At 48.7% G+C, this 17,188-nt stretch overlaps 23 non-coding genes and 2 pseudogenes across 23 annotated transcripts; 11 read left to right on the top strand and 14 right to left on the bottom strand.

Annotated features, from left to right (window-relative positions):
• Positions 1 to 2,543: 2,543 nt before the first annotated feature.
• On the top strand, positions 2,544 to 2,707 carry LOC135007003 (U1 spliceosomal RNA). Its single transcript, XR_010207063.1, has one exon. It is a non-coding gene; the product is annotated as a U1 spliceosomal RNA (small nuclear RNA).
• A 152-nt stretch (positions 2,708 to 2,859) lies between these two features.
• Positions 2,860 to 2,995, top strand: LOC135007373 (U1 spliceosomal RNA; annotated as a pseudogene).
• A 701-nt stretch (positions 2,996 to 3,696) lies between these two features.
• LOC135007128 (U1 spliceosomal RNA) lies at positions 3,697 to 3,860 on the top strand. Its single transcript, XR_010207182.1, has one exon. It is a non-coding gene; the product is annotated as a U1 spliceosomal RNA (small nuclear RNA).
• Positions 3,861 to 4,012: 152 nt separating this feature from the next.
• On the top strand, positions 4,013 to 4,175 carry LOC135007355 (U1 spliceosomal RNA). Its single transcript, XR_010207391.1, has one exon. It is a non-coding gene; the product is annotated as a U1 spliceosomal RNA (small nuclear RNA).
• Positions 4,176 to 4,849: 674 nt separating this feature from the next.
• LOC135007112 (U1 spliceosomal RNA) lies at positions 4,850 to 5,013 on the top strand. Its single transcript, XR_010207167.1, has one exon. It is a non-coding gene; the product is annotated as a U1 spliceosomal RNA (small nuclear RNA).
• Positions 5,014 to 5,164: 151 nt separating this feature from the next.
• LOC135007178 (U1 spliceosomal RNA) lies at positions 5,165 to 5,327 on the top strand. Its single transcript, XR_010207230.1, has one exon. It is a non-coding gene; the product is annotated as a U1 spliceosomal RNA (small nuclear RNA).
• Positions 5,328 to 6,001: 674 nt separating this feature from the next.
• Positions 6,002 to 6,165, top strand: LOC135007008 (U1 spliceosomal RNA). Its single transcript, XR_010207068.1, has one exon. It is a non-coding gene; the product is annotated as a U1 spliceosomal RNA (small nuclear RNA).
• Positions 6,166 to 6,317: 152 nt separating this feature from the next.
• LOC135007433 (U1 spliceosomal RNA) lies at positions 6,318 to 6,480 on the top strand. The gene has a single exon (XR_010207430.1). It is a non-coding gene; the product is annotated as a U1 spliceosomal RNA (small nuclear RNA).
• Positions 6,481 to 7,154: 674 nt separating this feature from the next.
• Positions 7,155 to 7,318, top strand: LOC135006942 (U1 spliceosomal RNA). The gene has a single exon (XR_010207005.1). It is a non-coding gene; the product is annotated as a U1 spliceosomal RNA (small nuclear RNA).
• Positions 7,319 to 7,470: 152 nt separating this feature from the next.
• LOC135007402 (U1 spliceosomal RNA) lies at positions 7,471 to 7,606 on the top strand (annotated as a pseudogene).
• An 855-nt stretch (positions 7,607 to 8,461) lies between these two features.
• On the bottom strand, positions 8,462 to 8,624 carry LOC135007187 (U1 spliceosomal RNA). Its single transcript, XR_010207239.1, has one exon. It is a non-coding gene; the product is annotated as a U1 spliceosomal RNA (small nuclear RNA).
• Positions 8,625 to 9,092: 468 nt separating this feature from the next.
• LOC135007282 (U1 spliceosomal RNA) lies at positions 9,093 to 9,255 on the top strand. Its single transcript, XR_010207326.1, has one exon. It is a non-coding gene; the product is annotated as a U1 spliceosomal RNA (small nuclear RNA).
• Positions 9,256 to 10,083: 828 nt separating this feature from the next.
• Positions 10,084 to 10,246, bottom strand: LOC135007251 (U1 spliceosomal RNA). The gene has a single exon (XR_010207302.1). It is a non-coding gene; the product is annotated as a U1 spliceosomal RNA (small nuclear RNA).
• A 152-nt stretch (positions 10,247 to 10,398) lies between these two features.
• On the bottom strand, positions 10,399 to 10,562 carry LOC135006913 (U1 spliceosomal RNA). The gene has a single exon (XR_010206977.1). It is a non-coding gene; the product is annotated as a U1 spliceosomal RNA (small nuclear RNA).
• Positions 10,563 to 11,236: 674 nt separating this feature from the next.
• Positions 11,237 to 11,399, bottom strand: LOC135007201 (U1 spliceosomal RNA). The gene has a single exon (XR_010207253.1). It is a non-coding gene; the product is annotated as a U1 spliceosomal RNA (small nuclear RNA).
• Positions 11,400 to 11,541: 142 nt separating this feature from the next.
• On the bottom strand, positions 11,542 to 11,705 carry LOC135007098 (U1 spliceosomal RNA). The gene has a single exon (XR_010207154.1). It is a non-coding gene; the product is annotated as a U1 spliceosomal RNA (small nuclear RNA).
• Positions 11,706 to 12,379: 674 nt separating this feature from the next.
• LOC135007415 (U1 spliceosomal RNA) lies at positions 12,380 to 12,542 on the bottom strand. The gene has a single exon (XR_010207418.1). It is a non-coding gene; the product is annotated as a U1 spliceosomal RNA (small nuclear RNA).
• A 152-nt stretch (positions 12,543 to 12,694) lies between these two features.
• Positions 12,695 to 12,858, bottom strand: LOC135007006 (U1 spliceosomal RNA). Its single transcript, XR_010207066.1, has one exon. It is a non-coding gene; the product is annotated as a U1 spliceosomal RNA (small nuclear RNA).
• Positions 12,859 to 13,532: 674 nt separating this feature from the next.
• On the bottom strand, positions 13,533 to 13,695 carry LOC135007177 (U1 spliceosomal RNA). The gene has a single exon (XR_010207229.1). It is a non-coding gene; the product is annotated as a U1 spliceosomal RNA (small nuclear RNA).
• Positions 13,696 to 13,846: 151 nt separating this feature from the next.
• On the bottom strand, positions 13,847 to 14,010 carry LOC135007157 (U1 spliceosomal RNA). Its single transcript, XR_010207209.1, has one exon. It is a non-coding gene; the product is annotated as a U1 spliceosomal RNA (small nuclear RNA).
• A 674-nt stretch (positions 14,011 to 14,684) lies between these two features.
• Positions 14,685 to 14,847, bottom strand: LOC135007354 (U1 spliceosomal RNA). The gene has a single exon (XR_010207390.1). It is a non-coding gene; the product is annotated as a U1 spliceosomal RNA (small nuclear RNA).
• A 152-nt stretch (positions 14,848 to 14,999) lies between these two features.
• LOC135007163 (U1 spliceosomal RNA) lies at positions 15,000 to 15,163 on the bottom strand. The gene has a single exon (XR_010207215.1). It is a non-coding gene; the product is annotated as a U1 spliceosomal RNA (small nuclear RNA).
• Positions 15,164 to 15,837: 674 nt separating this feature from the next.
• LOC135007325 (U1 spliceosomal RNA) lies at positions 15,838 to 16,000 on the bottom strand. Its single transcript, XR_010207367.1, has one exon. It is a non-coding gene; the product is annotated as a U1 spliceosomal RNA (small nuclear RNA).
• A 152-nt stretch (positions 16,001 to 16,152) lies between these two features.
• On the bottom strand, positions 16,153 to 16,316 carry LOC135007285 (U1 spliceosomal RNA). The gene has a single exon (XR_010207329.1). It is a non-coding gene; the product is annotated as a U1 spliceosomal RNA (small nuclear RNA).
• Positions 16,317 to 16,990: 674 nt separating this feature from the next.
• Positions 16,991 to 17,153, bottom strand: LOC135007233 (U1 spliceosomal RNA). The gene has a single exon (XR_010207284.1). It is a non-coding gene; the product is annotated as a U1 spliceosomal RNA (small nuclear RNA).
• Between the last annotated feature and the right edge of the window lie 35 nt (positions 17,154 to 17,188).

Here is a 17,188-nt window from a genome sequence, read left to right as displayed (position 1 = left end):
GCCTAGCTCTTTGCAAAAGAGAGATATTGGCAAGGAAAAGCTGTATTGTATTTGCATTTTTCTCCCAAACGAAAGACACTAGAATGAAAATTTAAAAGCCTCCTGTTAGTGCTTCATGTACGCGGTATAGCCCTGAATTTTCCAATGCCTAGCTCTTTGCAAAAGAGAGATATCGGCAAGGAAAAGCTGTATTGTACCTTTGCATTTTTCTCCCAAACGAAAGACACTAGAATGAAAATTTTAAAGCCTCCTGTTAGTGCTTCATCTACACGTTATAGCCCTGAATTTTCCAATGCCTATCTCTTTGCAAAAGAGAGATATCGGCAAGGAAATGCTGTATTGTACCTTTGCATTTTTCTCCCAAACGAAAGACACTAGAATGAAAATTTTAAAGCCTCCTGTTAGTGCTTCATCTACACGTTATAGCCCTGCATTTTCCAATGCCTATCTCTTTGCAAAAGAGAGATATCGGCAAGGAAAAGCTGCATTGTACTTTTGCATTTTTCTCCCAAACGAAAGACACTAGAATGAAAATTTTAAAGCCTCCTGTTAGTGCTTCATCTACACGTTATAGCCCTGAATTTTCCAATGCCTATCTCTTTGCAAAAGAGAGATATCGGCAAGGAAAAACTGTATTGTACCTTTGCATTTTTCTCCCAAACGAAAGACACTAGAATGAAAATTTTAAAGCCTCCTGTTAGTGCTTCATCTACACGTTATAGCCCTGAATTTTCCAATGCCTATCTCTTTGCAAAAGAGAGATATCGGCAAGGAAAAGCTGTATTGTACCTTTGCATTTTTCTCCCAAACGAAAGACACTAGAATGAAAATTTTAAAGCCTCCTGTTAGTGCTTCATCTACACGTTATAGCCCTGAATTTTCCAATGCCTATCTCTTTGCAAAAGAGAGATATCGGCAAGGAAATGCTGTATTGTACCTTTGCATTTTTCTCCCAAACGAAAGACACTAGAATGAAAATTTTAAAGCCTCCTGTTAGTGCTTCATCTACACGTTATAGCCCTGCATTTTCCAATGCCTATCTCTTTGCAAAAGAGAGATATCGGCAAGGAAAAGCTGCATTGTACTTTTGCATTTTTCTCCCAAACGAAAGACACTAGAATGAAAATTTTAAAGCCTCCTGTTAGTGCTTCATCTACACGTTATAGCCCTGAATTTTCCAATGCCTAGCTCTTTGCAAAAGAGAGATATTGGCAAGGAAAAGCTGTATTGTACCTTTGCATTTTTCTCCCAAACGAAAGACACTAGAATGAAAATTTTAAAGCCTACTGTTAGTGCTTCATCTACACGTTATAGCCCTGAATTTTCCAATGCCTAGCTCTTTGCAAAAGAGAGATATCGGCAAGGAAAAGCTGTATTGTACCTTTGCATTTTTCTCCCAAACGAAAGACACTAGAATGAAAATTTTAAAGCCTCCTGTTAGTGCTTCATCTACACGTTATAGCCCTGAATTTTCCAATGCCTATCTCTTTGCAAAAGAGAGATATCGGCAAGGAAAAGCTGTATTGTACCTTTGCTTTTTTCTCCCAAACGAAAGACACTAGAATGAAAATTTTAAAGCCTCCTATTAGTGCTTCATCTACACGTTATAGCCCTGAATTTTCCAATGCCTATCTCTTTGCAAAAGAGAGATATCGGCAAGGAAAAGCTGCATTGTACTTTTGCATTTTTCTCCCAAACGAAAGACACTAGAATGAAAATTTTAAAGCCTCCTGCTAGTGCTTCATCTACACGTTATAGCCCTGAATTTTCCAATGCCTAGCTCTTTGCAAAAGAGAGATATTGGCAAGGAAAAGCTGTATTGTACCTTTGCATTTTTCTCCCAAACGAAAGACACTAGAATGAAAATTTAAAAGCCTCCTGTTAGTGCTTCATCTACACGGTATAGCCCTGAATTTTCCAATGCCTAGCTCTTTACAAAAGAGAGATATCGGCAAGGAAAAGCTGTATTGTACCTTTGCATTTTTCTCCCAAACGAAAGACACTAGAATGCAAACTACAGGTAGTGCTGCAGGGCCCACACCCTTTTACTTGCCTTACAGAGCAGCTCTGGAGCTGTTACAGTGCCCAGCTGCTGCAAGAAATCAGCTTGAATGCTTCAGGGGATGGGGCATGGCCAACATGAGCCCCACACCAAAGGAGGGGGGAGGTGTTTAATGCGAACTAGGGGTCATCCAAGCACTGCAAAAGGCCGCCATGCCCTGCATGCCCCTTTTCTCTTTTCATATGCAGATGAGGGTTCCAGTCAACTTTGGCCCACTGCTTGGATAACATCACCGTATGCAAATCCGTCTACTGCAGACCTTCCCCCAGGAGTGCTTGTACTAGTTGTTGCATATGGTTTGATATTTGATGGTGCTTCAGTATTAGGCAGCCTTCCGCCCTCCCATGTTCATCTGAAAAGATGTGGTCTCCCTGCAGTTGTTGTCCCCAGATGAGAGTTCACTTGTGCTGCCTCAGTTGAATCTCCTTTACTTGACAGAGATGTGCCTGAGCAGCTGCCCTCACCAGCCCTATCCCAAATCATACTTATTTTGCATAGGAGATACCATGGTCATGAAGATTGTTCTCCAAGGGTGAGGTTCATTCATTGCATTCTGGGTATGCTGACCCCTGTGATTTTCCCAAATGTGGGAAACTCGACTGCATTATTTGTGGTAGTGGGGGACTGTGTTTGTGCTTTCCTCTGGTCAGCTCTGGTAAAAGTCAGATTTCTTTGTCTCAGATCTTCCTCTAGCCTTGTTCTTCTTTCGAGAGTTCCCTTGTGCTGCCTCAGTTGGATCTCTTTCACTTGACAGGGGGGTGCCCGAACAGCGACCCTCCCCAGCTCTAGCCCAACTCCTACTTACCTGCCAGGTGAGATACTATGATCATGAAGGTGCTTCTCCCAGGGCAAGGCTCAACCATTGCACTCTGGGTGTGCTGCTCCTGCGATTTCCCCAAATGTGGGAAACTTGACTGCATAATTTGTGTTTCCCCTCGTCGGCTCTCGTATAATTCAGATCTCTTTGTCTCAGGTCTCTCTCCAGCCTAGTTTGCTGTCTGTTTCCACTTCTCTTTTCTTCAGCCGCTCCCTTCTATACCCTTGTGCACTATCCTGACTTCTCCTCCCGTCTGCTTACTTTGTGCCTTCCAATGCACAATGCAAACTACAGGTAGTGCTGCAGGGCCCACACCCTTTTACTTGCCTTACAGAGCAGCTCTGGAGCTGTTACAGTGCCCAGCTGCTGCAAGAAATCAGCTTGAATGCTTCAGGGGCTGGGGCATAGCCAACATGAGCCCCACACCAAAGGAGGGTGGAGGTGTTTAATGCAAACTAGGGGTCAGCCAAGCGCCGCAAAAGGCCACCATGCCCTGCACGCCCCTTTTCTCTTTTCATATGCAGATGAGGGTTGAAGCCAACTTTGACCCACTGCTTGGATGACATCACCATATGCAAATCCATCTGCGGCAGGCCTTCCCCCAGGAATGCTTGCACTAGTTGTTGCATTTGGTTTGTTGTTTGGGGGTGCTTCAGTATTAGGCAGCCTTCTGCCCTCCCATGTTCATCTGAAAATATATGTTCTCCCTGCAGTTGTTGTCCCAAGATGAGAGTTCCCTTGTGCTGCCTCAGTTGAATCTCCTTTACTTGACAGAGATGTGCATGAGCAGCGGCCCTCCCCAGCCCTATTCCAAATCATACTTATTTTGCATAGGAGATACCATGGTCATGAAGATTTTTCTCCCAGGGTGAGGTTCATTCATTGCATTTTGGGTATGCTGACCCCTGTGATTTCCCCAAATGTGGGAAACTTGACTGCATTATTTGTGGTAGTGGGAGACTGTGTTTGTGCTTTCCTCTGGTCAGCTCTGGTAAAAGTCAGATTTCTTTGTCTCAGATTTTACTTTAGCCTTGTTCTTTTTTCGAGAGTTCCCTTGTGCTGCCTCAGTTGGATCTCCTTCACTTTACAGGGGGGTACCCGAGCAGCGACCCTCCCCAGCTCTAGCCCAACTCCTACTTACCTGCCAGGTGAGATACTATGATCATGAAGGTGCTTCTCCCAGGGCAAGGCTCACCCATTGTACTCTGGGTGTGCTGCTCCTGTGATTTCCCCAAATGTGGGAAACTTGACTGCATAATTTGTGTTTCCCCTGGTCGGCTCTCGTATAATTCAGATCTCTTTGTCTCAGGTCTCTCTCCAGCCTAGTTTGCTGTCTGTTTCCACTTCTCTTTTCTTCAGCCGCTCCCTTCTATACCCTTGTGCACTATCCTGACTTCTCCTCCCGTCTGCTTACTTTGTGCCTTCCAATGCACAATGCAAACTACAGGTAGTGCTGCAGGGCCCACACCCTTTTACTTGCCTTACAGAGCAGCTCTGGAGCTGTTACAGTGCCCAGCTGCTGCAAGAAATCAGCTTGAATGCTTCAGGGGATGGGGCATGGCCAACATGAGCCCCACACCAAAGGAGGGTGGAGGTGTTTAATGCGAACTAGGGGTCATCCAAGCACCGCAAAAGGCCGCCATGCCCTGCACGCCCCTTTTCTCTTTTCATATGCAGATGAGGGTTGAAGCCAACTTTGACCCACTGCTTGGATGACATCACCGTATGCAAATCCGTCTTCTGCAGAACTTCCCCCAGGAATGCTTGCACTAGTTGTTGCATTTGGTTTGTTGTTTGGGGGTGCTTCAGTATTAGGCAGCCTTCTGCCCTCCCATGTTCATCTGAAAATATGTGTTCTCCCTGCAGTTGTTGTCCCCAGATGAGAGTTCCCTTGTGCTGCCTCAGTTGAATCTCCTTTACTTGACAGAGATGTGCCTGAGCAGCGGCCCTCCCCAGCTCTATCCCAAATCATACTTATTTTGCATAGGAGATACCATGGTCATGAAGATTATTCTCCCAGGGTGAGGTTCATTCATTGCATTATGGGTATGCTGACCCCTGTGATTTCCCCAAATGTGGGAAACTCGACTGCTTTATTTGTGGTAGTGGGGGACTGTGTTTGTGTTTTCCTCTGGTCAGCTCTGGTAAAAGTCAGATTTCTTTGTTCAGATCTTCCTCTAGCCTTGTTCTTCTTTCGAGAGTTCCCTTGTGCTGCCTCAGTTGGATCTCCTTCACTTGACAGGGGGGTGCCCAAGCAGAGACCCTCCCCAGCTCTAGCCCAACTCCTACTTACCTGCCAGGTGAGATACTATGATCATGAAGGTGCTTCTCCCAGGGCAAGGCTCACCCATTGCACTCTGGGTGTGCTGCCCCTGCGATTTCCCCAAATGTGGGAAACTTGACTGCATAATTTGTGTTTCCCCTGGTCGGCTCTCGTGTAATTCAGATCTCTTTGTCTCAGGTCTCTCTCCAACCTAGTTTGCTGTCTGTTTCCACTTCTCTTTTCTTCAGCCGCTCCCTTCTATACCCTTGTGCACTATCCTGACTTCTCCTCCCGTCTGCTTACTTTGTGCCTTCCAATGCACAATGCAAACTACAGGTAGTGCTGCAGGGCCCACACCCTTTTACTTGCCTTACAGAGCAGCTCTGGAGATGTTACAGTGCCCAGCTGCTGCAAGAAATCAGCTTGAATGCTTCAGGGGATGGGGCATGGCCAACATGAGCCCCACACCAAAGGAGGGTGGAGGTGTTTAATGCGAACTAGGGGTCATCCAAGCACCGCAAAAGGCCGCCATGCCCTGCACGCTCCTTTTCTCTTTTCATATGCAGATGAGGGTTGAAGCCAACTTTGACCCACTGCTTGGATGACATCACCGTATGCAAATCCGTCTTCTGCAGAACTTCCCCCAGGAATGCTTGCACTAGTTGTTGCATTTGGTTTGTTGTTTGGGGGTGCTTCAGTATTAGGCAGCCTTCTGCCCTCCCATGTTCATCTGAAAATATGTGTTCTCCCTGCAGTTGTTGTCCCCAGATGAGAGTTCCCTTGTGCTGCCTCAGTTGAATCTCCTTTACTTGACAGAGATGTGCATGAGCAGCGGCCCTCCCCAGCCCTATTCCAAATCATACTTATTTTGCATAGGAGATACCATGGTCATGAAGATTGTTCTCCCAGGGTGAGGTTCATTCATTGCATTTTGGGTATGCTGACCCCTGTGATTTCCCCAAATGTGGGAAACTTGACTGCATTATTTGTGGTAGTGGGGGACTGTGTTTGTGCTTTCCTCTGGTCAGCTCTGGTAAAAGTCAGATTTCTTTGTCTCAGATTTTCCTCTAGCCTTGTTCTTCTTTCGAGAGTTCCCTTGTGCTGCCTCAGTTGGATCTCCTTCAGTTTACAGGGGGGTACCCGAGCAGCGATCCTCCCCAGCTCTAGCCCAACTCCTACTTACGTGCCAGGTGAGATACTATGATCATGAAGGTGCTTCTCCCAGGGCAAGGCTCACCCATTGCACTCTAGGTGTGCTGCTCCTGCGATTTCCCCAAATGTGGGAAACTTGACTGCATAATTTGTGTTTCCCCTGGTCGGCTCTCGTATAATTCAGATCTCTTTGTCTCAGGTCTCTCTCCAGCCTAGTTTGCTGTCTGTTTCCACTTCTCTTTTCTTGAGCCGCTCCCTTCTATGCCCTTGCGCACTATCCTGACTTCTCCTCCTGTCTGCTTACTTTGTGCCTTCCAACGCACAATGCGAACTACAGGTAGTGCTGCAGGGCCCACACCCTTTTACTTGCCTTACAGAGCAGCTCTGGAGCTGTTACAGTGCCCAGCTGCTGCAAGAAATCAGCTTGAATGCTTCAGGGGCTGGGGCATAGCCAACATGAGCCCCACACCAAAGGAGGGTGGAGGTGTTTAATGCAAACTAGGGGTCAGCCAAGTGCCGCAAAAGGCCACCATGCCCTGCACGCCCCTTTTCTCTTTTCATATGCAGACGAGGGTTGAAGCCAACTTTGACCCACTGCTTGGATGACATCACCATATGCAAATCCATCTGCGGCAGGCCTTCCCCCAGGAATGCTTGCACTAGTTGTTGCATTTGGTTTGTTGTTTGGGGGTGCTTCAGTATTAGGCAGCTTTCTGCCCTCCCATGTTCATCTGAAAATATATGTTCTCCCTGCAGTTGTTGTCCCCAGATGAGAGTTCCCTTGTGCTGCCTCAGTTGAATCTCCTTTACTTGACAGAGATGTGCATGAGCAGCGGCCCTCCCCAGCCCTATTCCAAATCATACTTATTTTGCATAGGAGATACCATGGTCATGAAGATTTTTCTCCCAGGGTGAGGTTCATTCATTGCATTTTGGGTATGCTGACCCCTGTGATTTCCCCAAATGTGGGAAACTCAACTGCATTATTTGTGGTAGTGGGGGACTGTGTTTGTGCTTTCCTCTGGTCAGCTCTAGTAAAAGTCAGATTTCTTTGTCTCACATTTTCCTCTAGCCTTGTTCTTCTTTCGAGAGTTCCCTTGTGCTGCCTTTGTTGGATCTCCTTCACTTTACAGGGGGGTACCCGAGCAGCGACCCTCCCCAGCTCTAGCCCAACTCCTACTTACCTGCCAGGTGAGATACTATGATCATTAAGGTGCTTCTCCCAGGGCAAGGCTCACCCATTGTACTCTGGGTGTGCTGCTCCTGCGATTTCCCCAAATGTGGGAAACTTGACTGCATAATTTGTGTTTCCCCTCGTCGGCTCTCGTATAATTCAGATCTCTTTGTCTCAGGTCTCTCTCCAGCCTAGTTTGCTGTCTGTTTCCACTTCTCTTTTCTTTAGCCGCTCCCTTCTATACCCTTGTGCACTATCCTGACTTCTCCTCCCGTCTGCTTACTTTGTGCCTTCCAATGCACAATGCAAACTACAGGTAGTGCTGCAGGGCCCACACCCTTTTACTTGCCTTACAGAGCAGCTCTGGAGCTGTTACAGTGCCCAGCTGCTGCAAGAAATCAGCTTGAATGCTTCAGGGGCTGGGGCATAGCCAACATCAGCCCCACACCGAAGGAGGGTGGAGGTGTTTAATGCAAACTAGGGGTCAGTCAAGCGCCGCAAAAGGCCACCATGCCCTGCACGCCCCTTTTCTGTTTTCATATGCAGATGAGGGTTGAAGCCAACTTTGACCCACTGCTTGGATGACATCACCATATGCAAATCCATCTGCGGCAGGCCTTCCCCCAGGAATGCTTGCACTAGTTGTTGCATTTGGTTTGTTGTTTGGGGGTGCTTCAGTATTAGGCAGCCTTCTGCTGCACCCTGCTTTGGTGTGGGGCTCATGTTGGCCATGCCCCATCCCCTGAAGCTTTCAAGCAGATTTCTTGCAGCAGCTGGGCACTGTAACAGCTCAAGAGCTGCTCTGTAAGGCAAGTAAAAGGGTGTGGGCCCTGCAGCACTACCTGTAGTTTGCATTGTGCATTGGAAGGCACAAAGTAAGCAGACGGGAGGAGAAGTCAGGATAGTGCACAAGGGTATAGAAGGGAGCGGCTGAAGAAAAGAGAAGTGGAAACAGACAGCAAACTAGGCTGGAGAGAGATCTGAGACAAAGAGATCTGAATTATACGATAGCCGACCAGGGGAAACACAAATTATGCAGTCAAGTTTCCCACATTTGGGGAAATCGCAGGGGCAGCACACCCAGAGTGCAATGGGTGAGCCTTGCCCTGGGAGAAGCACCTTCATGATCATAGTATCTCACCTGGCAGGTAAGTATGAGTTGGGCTAGAGCTGGGGAGGGTCGCTGCTCGGGCACCCCCCTGTTAAGTGAAGGAGATCCAACTGAGGCAGCACAAGGGAACTCTCAAAAGAAGAACAAGGCTAGAGGAAGATCTGAAACAAAGAAATCTGACTTTTACCAGAGCTGACCAGAAGAAAACACAAACACAGTCCCCCACTACCACAAATAAAGCAGTCGAGGTGAGGTTCATTCATTGCATTTTGGGTATGCTGACCCCTGTGATTTCCCCAAATGTGGGAAACTCGACTGCTTTATTTGTGGTAGTGGGGGACTGTGTTTGTGTTTTCTTCTGGTCAGCTCTGGTAAAAGTCAGATTTCTTTGTTTCAGATCTTCCTCTAGCCTTGTTTTTCTTTTGAGAGTTCCCTTGTGCTGCCTCAGTTGGATCTCCTTCACTTAACAGGGGGGTGCCCGAGCAGCGACCCTCCCCAGCTCTAGCCCAACTCCTACTTACCTGCCAGGTGAGATACTATGATCATGAAGGTGCTTCTCCCAGGGCAAGGCTCACCCATTGCACTCTGGGTGTGCAGCCCCTGCGATTTCCCCAAATGTGGGAAACTTGACTGCATAATTTGTGTTTCCCCTGGTCGGCTCTCGTATAATTCAGATCTCTTTGTCTCAGATCTCTCTCCAGCCTAGTTTGCTGTCTGTTTCCACTTCTCTTTTCTTCAGCCGCTCCCTTCTACACCCTTGTGCACTATCCTGACTTCTCCTCCCGTCTGCTTACTTTGTGCCTTCCAATGCACAATGCAAACTACAGGTAGTGCTGCAGGGCCCACACCCTTTTACTTGCCTTACAGAGCAGCTCTGGAGCTGTTACAGTGCCCAGCTGCTGCAAGAAATCTGCTTGAATGCTTCAGGGGATGGGACATGGCCAACATGAGCCCCACACCAAAGGAGGGTGGAGCAGAAGGCTGACTAATACTGAAGCACCCCCAAACAACAAACCAAATGCAACAACTAGTGCAAGCATTCCTGGGGGAAGGCCTGCCGCAGATGGATTTGCATATGGTGATGTCATCCAAGCAGTGGGTCAAAGTTGGCTTCAACCCTCGTCTGCATATGAAAACAGAAAAGGGGCGTGCAGGGCATGGTGGCCTTTTGCGGCGCTTGACCGACCCCTAGTTTGCATTAAACACCTCCACCCTCCTTCGGTGTGGGGCTCATGTTGGCTATGCCCCAGCCCCTGAAGCATTCAAGCTGATTTCTTGCAGCAGCTGGGCACTTTAACAGCTCCAGAGCTGCTCTGTAAGGCAAGTAAAAGGGTGTGGGCCCTGCAGCACTACCTGTAGTTTGCATTGTGCATTGGAAGGCACAAAGTAAGCAGACGGGAGGAGAAGTCAGGATAGTGCACAAGGGTATAGAAGGGAGCGGCTGAAGAAAAGAGAAGTGGAAACAGACAGCAAACTAGGCTGGAGAGAGACCTGAGACAAAGAGATCTGAATTATACGAGAGCCGACCAGGGGAAACACAAATTATGCAGTCAAGTTTCCCACATTTGGGGAAATCGCAGGAGCAGCACACCCAGAGTGCAATGGGTGAGCCTTGCCCTGGGAGAAGCACCTTCATGATCATAGTATCTCACCTGGCAGGTAAGTAGGAGTTGGGCTAGAGCTGGGGAGGGTCGCTGCTCGGGTACCCCCCTGTCAAGTGAAGGAGATCCAACTGAGGCAGCACAAGGGAACTCTCGAAAGAAGAACAAGGCAAGAGGAAAATCTGAGACAAAGAAATCTGACTTTTACCAGAGCTGACCAGAGGAAAGCACAAACACAGTCCCCCACTACCACAAATAATGCAGTTGAGTTTCCCACATTTGGGGAAATCACAGGGGTCAGCATACCCAAAATGCAATGAATGAACCTCACCCTGGGAGAACAATCTTCATGACCATGGTATCTCCTATGCAAAATAAGTATGATTTGGAATAGGGCTGGGGAGGGCCGCTGCTCATGCACATCTCTGTCAAGTAAAGGAGATTCAACTGAGGCAGCACAAGGGAACTCTCATCTGGGGACAACAACTGCAGGGAGAACACATATTTTCAGATGAACATGGGAGGGCAGAAGGCTGCCTAATACTGAAGCACCCCCAAACAACAAACCAAATGCAACAACTAGTGCAAGCATTCCTGGGGGAAGTTCTGCAGAAGACGGATTTGCATACGGTGATGTCATACAAGCAGTGGGTCAAAGTTGGCTTCAACCCTCATCTGCATATGAAAAGAGAAAAGGGGCGTGCAGGGCATGGCGGCCTTTTGCGGTGCTTGGATGACCCCTAGTTCGCATTAAACACCTCCACCCTCCTTTGGTGCGGGGCTCATGTTGGCCATGCCCCATCCCCTGAAGCATTCAAGCAGATTTCTTGCAGCAGCTGGGCACTGTAACAGCTCCAGAGCTGCTCTGTAAGGCAAGTAAAAGGGTGTGGGCCCTGCAGCACTACCTGTAGTTTGCATTGTGCATTGGAAGGCACAAAGTAAGCAGACGGGAGGAGAAGTCAGGATAGTGCACAAGGGTATAGAAGGGAGCGGCTGAAGAAAAGAGAAGTGGAAACAGACAGCAAACTAGGCTGGAGAGAGACCTGAGACAAAGAGATCTGAATTATACGAGAGCCGACCAGGGGAAACACAAATTATGCAGTCAAGTTTCCCACATTTGGGGAAATCGCAGGGGCAGCACACCCAGAGTGCAATGGGTGAGCCTTGCCCTGGGAGAAGCACCTTCATGATCATAGTATCTCACCTGGCAGGTAAGTAGGAGTTGGGCTAGAGCTGGGGAGGGTCTCTGCTCGGGCACCCCCCTGTCAAGTGAAGGAGATCCAACTGAGGCAGCACAAGGGAACTCTCAAAAGAAGAACAAGGCTCTGAAACAAAGAAATCTGACTTTTACCAGAGCTGACCAGAGGAAAACACAAACACAGTCCCCCACTACCACAAATAAAGCAGTCGAGTTTCCCACATTTGGGGAAATCACAGGGGTCAGCATACCCAGAATGCAATGAATGAACCTCACCCTGGGAGAATAATCTTCATGACCATGGTATCTCCTATGCAAAATAAGTATGATTTGGGATAGAGCTGGGGAGGGCCGCTGCTCAGGCACATCTCTGTCAAGTTAAGGAGATTCAACTGAGGCAGCACAAGGGAACTCTCATCTAGGGACAACAACTGCAGGGAGAACACATATTTTCAGATGAACATGGGAGGGCAGACGGCTGCCTAATACTGAAGCACCCCCAAACAACAAACCAAATGCAACAACTAGTGCAAGCATTCCTGGGGGAAGGCCTGCCGCAGATGGATTTGCATATGGTGATGTCATCCAAGCAGTGGGTCAAAGTTGGCTTCAACCCTCGTCTGCATATGAAAACAGAAAAGGGGCGTGCAGGGCATGGTGGCCTTTTGCTGCGCTTGTCTGACCCCTAGTTTGCATTAAACACCTCCACCCTTCTTCGGTGTGGGGCTCATGTTGGCTATGCCCCAGCCCCTGAAGCATTCAAGCTGATGTCTTGCAGCAGCTGGGCACTGTAACAGCTCCAGAGCTGCTCTGTAAGGCAAGTAAAAGGGTGTGGGCCCTGCAGCACTACCTGTAGTTCGCATTGTGCGTTGGAAGGCACAAAGTAAGCAGACAGGAGGAGAAGTCAGGATAGTGCGCAAGGGCATAGAAGGGAGCGGCTCAAGAAAAGAGAAGTGGAAACAAACAGCAAACTAGGCTGGAGAGAGACCTGAGACAAAGAGATCTGAATTATACGAGAGCCGACCAGGGGAAACACAAATTATGCAGTCAAGTTTCCCACATTTGGGGAAATCGCAGGAGCAGCACACCTAGAGTGCAATGGGTGAGCCTTGCCCTGGGAGAAGCACCTTCATGATCATAGTATCTCACCTGGCAGGTAAGTAGGAGTTGGGCTAGAGCTGGGGAGGATCGCTGCTCGGGTACCCCCCTGTAAACTGAAGGAGATCCAACTGAGGCAGCACAAGGGAACTCTCGAAAGAAGAACAAGGCTAGAGGAAAATCTGAGACAAAGAAATCTGACTTTTACCAGAGCTGACCAGAGGAAAGCACAAACACAGTCCCCCACTACCACAAATAATGCAGTCAAGTTTCCCACATTTGGGGAAATCACAGGGGTCAGCATACCCAAAATGCAATGAATGAACCTCACCCTGGGAGAACAATCTTCATGACCATGGTATCTCCTATGCAAAATAAGTATGATTTGGAATAGGGCTGGGGAGGGCCGCTGCTCATGCACATCTCTGTCAAGTAAAGGAGATTCAACTGAGGCAGCACAAGGGAACTCTCATCTGGGGACAACAACTGCAGGGAGAACACATATTTTCAGATGAACATGGGAGGGCAGAAGGCTGCCTAATACTGAAGCACCCCCAAACAACAAACCAAATGCAACAACTAGTGCAAGCATTCCGGGGGGAAGTTCTGCAGAAGACGGATTTGCATACGGTGATGTCATCCAAGCAGTGGGTCAAAGTTGGCTTCAACCCTCATCTGCATATGAAAAGAGAAAAGGAGCGTGCAGGGCATGGCGGCCTTTTGCGGTGCTTGGATGACCCCTAGTTCGCATTAAACACCTCCACCCTCCTTTGGTGTGGGGCTCATGTTGGCCATGCCCCATCCCCTGAAGCATTCAAGCTGATTTCTTGCAGCAGCTGGGCACTGTAACATCTCCAGAGCTGCTCTGTAAGGCAAGTAAAAGGGTGTGGGCCCTGCAGCACTACCTGTAGTTTGCATTGTGCATTGGAAGGCACAAAGTAAGCAGACGGGAGGAGAAGTCAGGATAGTGCACAAGGGTATAGAAGGGAGCGGCTGAAGAAAAGAGAAGTGGAAACAGACAGCAAACTAGGTTGGAGAGAGACCTGAGACAAAGAGATCTGAATTACACGAGAGCCGACCAGGGGAAACACAAATTATGCAGTCAAGTTTCCCACATTTGGGGAAATCGCAGGGGCAGCACACCCAGAGTGCAATGGGTGAGCCTTGCCCTGGGAGAAGCACCTTCATGATCATAGTATCTCACCTGGCAGGTAAGTAGGAGTTGGGCTAGAGCTGGGGAGGGTCTCTGCTTGGGCACCCCCCTGTCAAGTGAAGGAGATCCAACTGAGGCAGCACAAGGGAACTCTCGAAAGAAGAACAAGGCTAGAGGAAGATCTGAACAAAGAAATCTGACTTTTACCAGAGCTGACCAGAGGAAAACACAAACACAGTCCCCCACTACCACAAATAAAGCAGGCGAGTTTACCACATTTGGGGAAATCACAGGGGTCAGCATACCCATAATGCAATGAATGAACCTCACCCTGGGAGAATAATCTTCATGACCATGGTATCTCCTATGCAAAATAAGTATGATTTGGAATAGGGCTGGGGAGGGCCGCTGCTCATGCACATCTCTGTCAAGTAAAGGAGATTCAACTGAGGCAGCACAAGGGAACTCTCATCTGGGGACAACAACTGCAGGGAGAACACATATTTTCAGATGAACATGGGAGGGCAGAAGGCTGCCTAATACTGAAGCACCCCCAAACAACAAACCAAATGCAACAACTAGTGCAAGCATTCCTGGGGGAAGTTCTGCAGAAGACGGATTTGCATACGGTGATGTCATCCAAGCAGTGGGTCAAAGTTGGCTTCAACCCTCATCTGCATATGAAAAGAGAAAAGGGGCGTGCAGGGCATGGCGGCCTTTTGCGGTGCTTGGATGACCCCTAGTTCGCATTAAACACCTCCACCCTCCTTTGGTGTGGGGCTCATGTTGGCCATGCCCCATCCCCTGAAGCATTCAAGCTGATTTCTTGCAGCAGCTGGGCACTGTAACAGCTCCAGAGCTGCTCTGTAAGGCAAGTAAAAGGGTGTGGGCCCTGCAGCACTACCTGTAGTTTGCATTGTGCATTGGAAGGCACAAAGTAAGCAGACGGGAGGAGAAGTCAGGATAGTGCACAAGGGTATAGAAGGGAGCGGCTGAAGAAAAGAGAAGTGGAAACAGACAGCAAACTAGGCTGGAGAGAGACCTGAGACAAAGAGATCTGAATTATACGAGAGCCGACCAGGGGAAACACAAATTATGCAGTCAAGTTTCCCACATTTGGGGAAATCACAGGAGCAGCACACCCAGAGTACAATGGGTGAGCCTTGCCCTGGGAGAAGCACCTTCATGATCATAGTATCTCACCTGGCAGGTAAGTAGGAGTTGGGCTAGAGCTGGGGAGGGTCGCTGCTCGGGTACCCCCCTGTAAAGTGAAGGAGATCCAACTGAGGCAGCACAAGGGAACTCTCGAAAAAAGAACAAGGCTAAAGGAAAATCTGAGACAAAGAAATCTGACTTTTACCAGAGCTGACCAGAGGAAAGCACAAACACAGTCTCCCACTACCACAAATATTGCAGTCAAGTTTCCCACATTTGGGGAAATCACAGGGGTCAGCATACCCAAAATGCAATGAATGAACCTCACCCTGGGAGAAAAATCTTCATGACCATGGTATCTCCTATGCAAAATAAGTATGATTTGGAATAGGGCTGGGGAGGGCCGCTGCTCATGCACATCTCTGTCAAGTAAAGGAGATTCAACTGAGGCAGCACAAGGGAACTCTCATCTTGGGACAACAACTGCAGGGAGAACATATATTTTCAGATGAACATGGGAGGGCAGAAGGCTGCCTAATACTGAAGCACCCCCAAACAACAAACCAAATGCAACAACTAGTGCAAGCATTCCTGGGGGAAGGCCTGCCGCAGATGGATTTGCATATGGTGATGTCATCCAAGCAGTGGGTCAAAGTTGGCTTCAACCCTCGTCTGCATATGAAAAGAGAAAAGGGGCGTGCAGGGCATGGTGGCCTTTTGCGGCGCTTGGCTGACCCCTAGTTTGCATTAAACACCTCCACCCTCCTTTGGTGTGGGGCTCATGTTGGCTATGCCCCAGCCCCTGAAGCATTCAAGCTGATTTCTTGCAGCAGCTGGGCACTGTAACAGCTCCAGAGCTGCTCTGTAAGGCAAGTAAAAGGGTGTGGGCCCTGCAGCACTACCTGTAGTTTGCATTGTGCATTGGAAGGCACAAAGTAAGCAGACGGGAGGAGAAGTCAGGATAGTGCACAAGGGTATAGAAGGGAGCGGCTGAAGAAAAGAGAAGTGGAAACAGACAGCAAACTAGGCTGGAGAGAGACCTGAGACAAAGAGATCTGAATTATACGAGAGCCGACCAGGGGAAACACAAATTATGCAGTCAAGTTTCCCACATTTGGGGAAATCGCAGGAGCAGCACACCCAGAGTGCAATGGTTGAGCCTTGCCCTGGGAGAAGCACCTTCATGATCATAGTATCTCACCTGGCAGGTAAGTAGGAGTTGGGCTAGAGCTGGGGAGGGTCGCTGCTCGGGTTCCCCCCTGTGAAGTGAAGGAGATCCAACTGAGGCAGCACCAGGGAACTCTCGAAAGAAGAACAAGGCTAGAGGAAGATCTGAGACAAAGAAATCTGACTTTTACCAGAGCTGACCAGAGGAAAGCACAAACACAGTCCCCCACTACCACAAATAATGCAGTCGAGTTTCCCACATTTGGGAAAATCACAGGGGTCAGCATACCCAGAATGCAATGAATGAACCTCACCCTGGGAGAACAATCTTCATGACCATGGTATCTCCTATGCAAAATAAGTATGATTTGGGATAGGGCTGGTGAGGGCAGCTGCTCAGGCACATCTCTGTCAAGTAAAGGAGATTCAACTGAGGCAGCACAAGTGAACTCTCATCTGGGGACAACAACTGCAGGGAGACCACATCTTTTCAGATGAACATGGGAGGGCGGAAGGCTGCCTAATACTGAAGCACCATCAAATATCAAACCATATGCAACAACTAGTACAAGCACTCCTGGGGGAAGGTCTGCAGCAGACGGATTTGCATACGGTGATGTTATCCAAGCAGTGGGCCAAAGTTGACTGGAACCCTCATCTGCATATGAAAAGAGAAAAGGGGCATGCAGGGCATGGCGGCCTTTTGCAGTGCTTGGATGACCCCTAGTTCGCATTAAACACCTCCCCCCTCCTTTGGTGTGGGGCTCATGTTGGCCATGCCCCATCCCCTGAAGCATTCAAGCTGATTTCTTGCAGCAGCTGGGCACTGTAACAGCTCCAGAGCTGCTCTGTAAGGCAAGTAAAAGGGTGTGGGCCCTGCAGCACTACCTGTAGTTTGCATTGTGCATTGGAAGGCACAAAGTAAGCAGACGGGAGGAGAAGTCAGGATAGTGCACAAGGGTATAGAAGGGAGCGGCTGAAGAAAAGAGAAGTGGAAACAGACAGCAAACTAGGCTGGAGAGAGACCTGAGACAAATAGATCTGAATTATACGAGAGCCGACCAGGGGAAACACAAATTATGCAGTCAAGTTTCCCACATTTGGGGAAATCGCAGGGGCAGCACACCCAGAGTGCAATGGGTGAGCCTTGCCCTGGGAGAAGCACCTTCATGATCATAGTATCTCACCTGGCAGGTAAGTAGGAGTTGGGCTAGAGCTGGGGAGGGTCGCTGCTCGG

Source organism: Pseudophryne corroboree, unplaced genomic scaffold, assembly GCF_028390025.1.
Source record: "Pseudophryne corroboree isolate aPseCor3 unplaced genomic scaffold, aPseCor3.hap2 scaffold_218, whole genome shotgun sequence".
Taxonomy (NCBI): Eukaryota; Metazoa; Chordata; class Amphibia; order Anura; family Myobatrachidae; genus Pseudophryne; species Pseudophryne corroboree.
This window is presented reverse-complemented; position numbering and strand designations above follow the sequence as displayed.